This window comes from Herpailurus yagouaroundi, unplaced genomic scaffold (assembly GCF_014898765.1).
Source record: "Herpailurus yagouaroundi ecotype Mexico unplaced genomic scaffold, PumYag 141, whole genome shotgun sequence".
Classification (NCBI taxonomy): domain Eukaryota; kingdom Metazoa; phylum Chordata; class Mammalia; order Carnivora; family Felidae; genus Herpailurus; species Herpailurus yagouaroundi.
In genome coordinates, this window is record NW_024412396.1 from 46,454,597 (window position 1) to 46,460,807 (window position 6,211).

A 6,211-nucleotide genomic window follows, 5' to 3' on the forward strand; every position below is an offset into this window, starting at 1 on the left:
CATGAGGCTGAAGGAAAAGTCATGGGACAGACATAGAAGCCAACTTTGAACTGTAAGCCTTTCCCATGACCTGTGCCCCCAAAATAGTAGCTCTCTGCCGGCGACCATCTGCAGCCTTGATCTGACCCTGACCCAAACATTTGGCATGTGGAAGCTGGCCCAGAGCAAGCAGATTAATCTCCCAGTGCTCACAGCCTTTTCTTGGACTTCTGTATGTCACACAGTGATCACTGTTTCAAAACACTGATAAAATTCAAGAATGTGCCAATAATAACTCCCTCATCGTGGGCTGAGCTGGATTTCCAAAGCACCAGAAGCTGAATGCTGATCCTCCAGGAAAGATGGTGAGCAGGGTGCCATTGGAGGCCCTCAGGACCACCTGACTCGAAACCACAGGACCGGTCCACGGTAGGTCAGGTAGCTGTGGGTGGGGCAGAGTGGATGAGAGAGGACATCTCCCCTTTTACATCAGCTTTTTTTAACCTTCCTCTGCCTTGCTTGTCTCACCATTCCTGTCTCCCCTGATCCCCCATGGAGACAGATTCCTTAAAGCTTCAGGGGTGCCTGGGTGGCTCAGTTGGTTAAACGTTTGACTCTTGATCTCAGCTCAGGTCATGATCTCACAGTTCATGAGTTCAAGCCCCGCATTGGGCTTTGCGCTGACAGTGCGGAGCCTGCTTGGGATTCCGTCTCTCCCTCTCTCTGCCCCTTCCCCACTTGCTCTCTCTCTCTCTCTCTCTCTCAAAATAAATAGACTTAAAAAAAAAAAAACAAACTTCATTTAGAAACCTTTGAGTCACCTGCCTTGACGCCATTAATTTTCCCTCTCTGCCCTCGCTCTCTAAACTTCCTCCACAATACAAGTGAGTGTCTAAGGCTTTGTTTGCACAGAGATGTTAGAAAAATATGTATTTTTTAACTTAATAGGGAAAATGACGTATGAGACCTTCCATTTGAATCAAGAAACTGAGAGAGGCACTGTGGTTTATGTAGGGACAATTCCTTTGGAAGATCCAGGCAGAAGTCAGACTGGTTTATGATGAAAAAGCACAATACTGATGTATTCCTAGCACTTCAGGGAAATTCAGGGAACCTCCTTCCCCCAGTCTATCATCTACAGGACATATCCCATCAGGAGGACTAAATGAGAGTTTATGGTGTCGATCAAGGTAGAGAAAGTGCTGCAGTTGAACGCATTAATACTTTCTCTTGGAAAGGACCTGTGCAAGAGAGGGAGGCTTGGGTCTTTCAGGGGATTAATGTTTATTCCCTTCAAGAAATAATGAGTGTTTCTTGTGTTCCAGGCATGATATTAGATATGGAAGATACAAGGATGGGCAAATGGATGTGGTTCCCGTTTTCGTGGAGCTATCATCAAGAGGGGTAACACTAGGGGCGCCTGGGTGGCGCAGTCGGTTGAGCGTCCGACTTCAGCCAGGTCACGATCTCGCGGTCCGTGAGTTCGAGCCCCGCGTCGGGCTCTGGGCTGATGGCTCAGAGCCTGGAGCCTGTTTCCGATTCTGTGTCTCCCTCTCTCTCTGCCCCTCCCCCGTTCATGCTCTGTCTCTCTCTGTCCCAAAAATAAATAAACGTTGAAAAAAAAATTAAAAAAAAAAAAAGAGGGGTAACACTAGTAACCAATTAATCATTAAATAAATGTGCAAAGGAAGTGGTGACGAGTGCTGGTAAGGAGAGATCTCCATGGGGCTAGGAGAGGCAATATGAGAAAGGATTTGACCTCGTCTAAAGGGTCATAAAAAGCTTTCCTAAAAAAGTGATGGCTGGGCTGAGGCCTGAATGATGAGCAAGAATTAAGTCGATAAAGAAGGAAGGGGAGGGAATGAGCTGGGGGCCCTGTGGGGACCTGGTGAAGCACAAGGAGTAAGGACTCTGCATTGGATCAGGGAGAGTGAAGGGGAGAGGGGCTGAGGTTGGAGAGATTCCAGGGCACAGATCAGGGAGGACCTTGCTTGTAGACCACGTCAAGGATTCTAATATTTATCAGACAAGCAATGGGAAGCCATTGAATAGTTTTAATTGGTGATAGCGGTCATGATAGTGGTGGGGGATGTGTTCAGCTTTGTGTTGGAAAAGATTGTTCTGGTTGCCGTGTGACTGGGTGGGGAGAGGGTAGATTCAACATAGAAAGAGCAGGCAGAGGGTCTTGTAGCATCCCAGGCAAGGAATGATTGGGCTAAGCTGGTGGCAGTGATGGAAAGAGACATTGAAGAGGGAAGATCAACAGGGCATGGTGTGTGTGGTCCCCTTATCACCTTCAAGCTTCCTCAAGTGTAAATCGGACAGGAGCCCAAAGGAGCATGCCCGTTGGTGCACGAGAGAGCACGTCAAAGCTAAATTACATTGATCTGAAGCACAGATCTTTCGAGCACTGGTGCAAGATCCCAAGGAGCATTTTCCAGCCCTCCTGCCTCTTCAGCATGAGCAGGCACCGAAAATGAAGTGTGAGGGAAGGAAGCAGGCACCCAGGTTATTTTTAGCAAGTGATAGGAAATAGCCAACATTCTAATTTGAATTCTTCTCATTAAAACCCAGAGCCTAACCCCACACAGTTCTTGTTTCTAATGTCGGCAAACTTCTCTTTTTCCAGATAATTGACAATAGGCCCCCGCGGAAGTCTTCTCAGCATTTCTGCAAAAATTTAGCAAACATTAGGTTTGACACCATCACCATGTTTGCCAAGACAGCAAAAATCCCAGCCGGCAAAACTTCGAGCGTGATGAAGTGGAACAGAGAGGACAGCGTGGAATGAGTGATCATTTCAGGAAATCTTCTAGCAAGAGTTTCCAGTGTTGGGGTTTTGCATCGTCTTTGCAGGAAGAGCGGTACGGAAGGTCCACTCTGGGGCCAGGCTGCGGTGATGTAGGTGGGTTTGCTCCTCTTTCTTTCCTACCTTCCCTCCCTATCCTTGAGTCGTTCCCGGAGTTAAAATTATTTTTTAATATTTTCATTTGATAACAACAGAAACATTTTTTTATTCGACAAGTTTACCTGGTATAGTCAGTGTCTGAATGATGGCTGAGCTGGTCTTTGGATTGGTGTGGCAGGCCTTCCACCTGCTTGACCTGGGACATGTTATTTAGCTTCTTTGGGTCTGGATTTCCCCACATGAGACGTGAAGAGGTGTTATACTAGCTCAGCACTTCCCCAGCCTCAGTCATTCGGGTGTGTCGCCTTCATAATATTCGCCATGTTGTTATTTTTTTAACATTTTTTCTTCTAAATTGATTCATTTGTTTACTTAAGTCTTTTTAAAACAACAACAACAACAACAACAAAGTCTTGGCAATAATATATGTGAAATCATGGAATTAAGTGATGATAACCTTATTTCTAATACACATAAATGAGCACATAAATAAAATAAAATGGTTTTTTTTTTTTGCATATATCTATGTGAAATCAACCTACACTCCTCCATGATGATATATGTAGACCCCACTCTAGGAAGCTCTAGACAAGCCAGATTCTAAGCTCTCGTGCAGTGCTAACATACTGTTGTTCACATCTGGCCTTACCTACCCTGCCTGGTTTCCCATAGCTTCCTAAAATAAAACCCTAAGCGTGGCCAAATCAATGTCCCTGTTACTCCTTGTAGACAGTATGTGCAAGCTATTCCCTTCATCTAGAATCAATAATTCACTAAGGAAAGAGAAACCATGACCTAAGTAAGAAAGAGCAAATTGGGGAAGTACATGATTGGGTCAAAAGCTACCCTTGACCAATAGGCCAAGAAAATCCTTAGAGTTGGTTGGCAGTTGGTGGGTGAAGGTCAAGAGTAAAAAGTTGAGGGTTTGGTCCCTTATGGGCTATTTGTTTTCTTTGAAGAAGAGGTTTACCCACTTATAGGACAAATTTACTGGACAAAGTTTTTTTAAATGTTTATTTCTGAGGGGGGTGGGAAGGAGAGAAAAAGAGGGAAAAAGGGGAGAGGAGCAGAGTGAAAGGGAGACAGAATATCTGAAGTGGGCTCTACACTGACAGCAGAGAGCCTAACATGGGGCTCAAATTCACAAACTGTGAGATCATGACCTGAGTTGAAGTCAGACCCTTAATGGACTGAGCCACCCAGGCGCCCCTGGACAAAGTTTTGAGTGCTCCCTGAAGTTCTTCAACCTTACCTAACATACAAAAGAAGATCTACTTGGGGAGTAATCATTATTTGATACAGAAATGTATTAATTCACTTATTTATAATGCATTTTGTGTTAAAAAAAAATGCATGATGTGTTTCCTCCATGCTAGGCATTGAACATACAAAGGCCATTAAGATATTTCTCTATCTTCTAGGAGCTCAGGTTTTGCTGGAGACGGAACGTAAATGGGTGGGCCCGGTAAGGCATTGCGGACCTCCAAAGTATGTCCAGGGTACAATGTGCCTCAGGATGGGTAGTGTCAGTTCTGTTGGATCAGGCAGAACTTCCTAAGGGATGTAACTTGATATGTAAGCCAGCGTTGGTTAGTGGGGGTGTCCCAGTGGGGATGGAATGCCCTCCCAGGGACTATAAACAGAGTTATAAGATTTTCTGGCATATTCAGAAAACGGAATGCAATTTAGTAGGGGTGGAACCTACAGTTGCCTGTGTGTGTGTGTGTGTGTGTGTGTGTGTGTGTGTGTAAAAGAGAGAAAGAGAAACAGAGTGGTTGACTCCAGCGGTCGTACTTCTCCATTCAAGAAGGAACTGTTAGAGACTTCAACGCAAGTGGGAGCTATGTCCAGAGCTGCATGCTGGAAGCTCACTCAGCTGCTCGCGTGGTGGATAATTGGATAGGGACAAGTTCCCAAGCCATAGGCAGAGACCCATTAAAACACTATTCTAAGGGTCCGGGAGAGAGATGATGAGGGCAGCAGTGGTGAGAGAGAGAAAGAGAAGGGACAGCTTTGAGAGTCAGTGTGAAGGATGAGCTGATGAGAACAGGAGATGCCTAGGAAGGGGTCAAGGTTGCCAGCTTGCTGATTGGGTAGTGGTGCCATTCTCACCGTGGGGACCCAGCAGGAAAGAAGCAATCTGGGGAAATATGCATTTCTTTTGGAACTGGACCCCTTGGGGCCTGCATGGCAAAGTGATCGGGTACGGAGCCCTGACACCTGAGTTCTTTTCCTAGCTCTGTTCCTATGACCCTGTTTCGACTTCTCACCATTTCTGGTGTCTCTTTGTCCCTAAGATGTATGGCCCGCTCTGGCTTGATTTCAGGTCTTGAGGAAAAGAAAAGAAAAAAAAAATATGTGAAAGCACTTCCTAAATGTCTTCACAAATGTAAATATTTCTGTCTCCAAGGAAGTGCAAGGTGTAAAAAGCAGAGTCATCAGCACATTTAGCTCATAAATGGACAGAGTATGTGACTCCTTTGCATCATGACAGAGCACACAGCAGAGACGTCTCTACAGAAGTGCCGACATTACTGCTTATCCTTTGGCCAAGATGGCCTAATTTCTATGAGACGAAAGGTATCACTTTGCTTTGCAACGTACCAATTCACCGGACACTACATCTCTTCATTTTTTTCCTAAATCTTATGAAGTCATTTTTCCATTCCCACTTGCTAGGTTGGGCAAAACATCCATTGTCAGCCATAATGAGGATTCCTGTTGGATCACATACAAAGCCTGTTTTTCACGAGTGAGGTTTAAGACATGTATGTCCACTCACGAGTGGAGTGAGCGACGTTTACACAGCGTTGGTTTGCATCCGTCTTGGGAGCTTTCCTGGTAAAATCTGAAACTGGCCTTTGTACTCAGAAGGGAGGGAGAGACCAAAGAAAGAGGCAGGCCATTACGGGTAGGTGGGTGGCAGTCTCAATAACAGCGATGGAAGCTTACGTGTGAGACAAATGGATCCCTGCACCTGCCCACCCAAACTTAAAATGTTATAAAGGGGCCTTCACTGGGTTCAGTCACATATACTGTGCAGGTGTTCTCAATACCATATCACTATCTTAAGGCTACGTCCTTGAAGTAGCCTCTGGGAGTGGGAAAGGCAAGCAGGATGCATATTCCCAGGACAGAGGAAGGAGTGAGGAGCCTCCAATTGGCGGTCATGTCCTTCCGATGACATTCCCAACACACAGGTAACTAACCATCCTTGCATGAACAGGGTAACCTAGTTGTCCTAGGTTTAGGAAACCACATCACTAACCTGCTAGTCCAGACCAAGGGCTTTGCAATCTGTCGCCCCTAGGGCTGAGGAGAACA

General features: G+C 45.6%; 1 protein-coding gene across 1 annotated transcript in view; it reads left to right on the forward strand.

The window, feature by feature from the left end:
• The first annotated feature begins 285 nt into the window (after positions 1–285).
• RGS6 (regulator of G protein signaling 6) overlaps positions 286–6,211 on the forward strand; it is a 603,304-nt gene continuing 597,378 nt past the window's right edge. Inside the window, exons 1-2 of the mRNA XM_040477580.1 lie at positions 286–408; positions 2,609–2,884. The gene's annotated coding sequence lies outside the window, so the exon portion shown is untranslated. The remainder of the gene's footprint in view (positions 409–2,608; positions 2,885–6,211) is intronic.